Genomic DNA, 1,322 nt, shown 5'->3' with positions numbered 1-1,322 from the left:
GCCCCTGGGTCCCACTAACTTCTTAGACCAATTAAACCCCGAAAGCTCCCATGATATGGGCATGCATGCTTCCGGAAGGCTCTAGACGCTCCCACAGCATGGTATGCCAGCGTATAGGGACTATTCTACTCAGTTTTGTGCAAGCGTCCCTGGGATTTGAGCCATTTTTTTAGGCCCAGAGCCCATGTCACTCCCCAGAACTAAACGACGCCTTTAGAATAGAAAGATAACAATGAAATGATAATACAAATACAATTATTTGAACAAGTCCTTGACTGGACCCCTACTAGCCATGACAGGAATTTCGTCAAACATGTCACAAATATGTAATCTACAAGTGTAAACAACATATCTCAACATAAGGGTCTCATACTCATCTGAAAATTGCAAAGAAGCATTGATGCCTCAACACATTAGCTACAGTTTCATCCATTAGGCCATAGATACATTGTTCATTCGTTTACAAGTAAAAACATGATGAGATTCATACATAGTTGTTGTTATAATACATGTTCATAACCAACATAATAGAAACATAAATAACAAGGAAACAACATCCATATAATCCACATAAAAACCAGTATAATACTCATGAAATAAAAAGGAGAAATAAGCCCATATTAATGATGTAAAGGCCAACCAGTTATGGGACTTCCACAAACCACCAGAGACATAGTTGAGCCAAAACTCTATTTAGCTAGTCACCCTTGCGCCATATTCCAACCATGAATGTGGGATCTCATAAGACACATCAATCCAAAACCATACAGCACTTCCAGAGGCCAACCACCTCAACCTATCAAACAGTGATTCTACCTCACGGTCGGACATCACAAAATCATCATCAGATTGGTCTCTACTCAAACCTTATAGGGCTCCAAATCATTTTTTCAAACTAAGGCTTCCAAGACTCGTAACTCAACCCACATATTACTCCGGGCTTCTAAAGAGTTTTCCAACCAAATCTTCCAAGACTAGTAACTCAACCCACCAAAGGCTTCTAGATTGTTTGTCCAACCAAGGCTTCCAGGACTAGTAACTCAAACCAAGTTGTTACAGGGCTTCTAGAGTGTTTGTCCATTCAAGGCTTCTAGGAACTGGTAACTCAACCTAAGCTGAAGGAAACATGAAAAACAACTAGAAAAACAAAGAAATGAACCCACAACACCATGTAGTTGGTGATTGGTGATCCCGAATGTCCTCTTGCGCTTTCCTTCTCTTCATTTTCCTTCTTGCTCCAAAACTCCAAGTATGCCACACTCCTCCAAGAGTACTCCAAGAAAAATCTGAGTTCCCAAGAGTATGAGAGAGGGAGAATAGAG

The sequence above is a fragment of the Pinus tabuliformis genome, chromosome 8 (genome assembly GCF_031772625.1).
Source record: "Pinus tabuliformis cultivar Carrire ecotype Pingquan chromosome 8, CPIR1, whole genome shotgun sequence".
Lineage (NCBI taxonomy): Eukaryota > Viridiplantae > Streptophyta > Pinopsida > Pinales > Pinaceae > Pinus > Pinus tabuliformis.
This window is presented reverse-complemented; position numbering follows the sequence as displayed.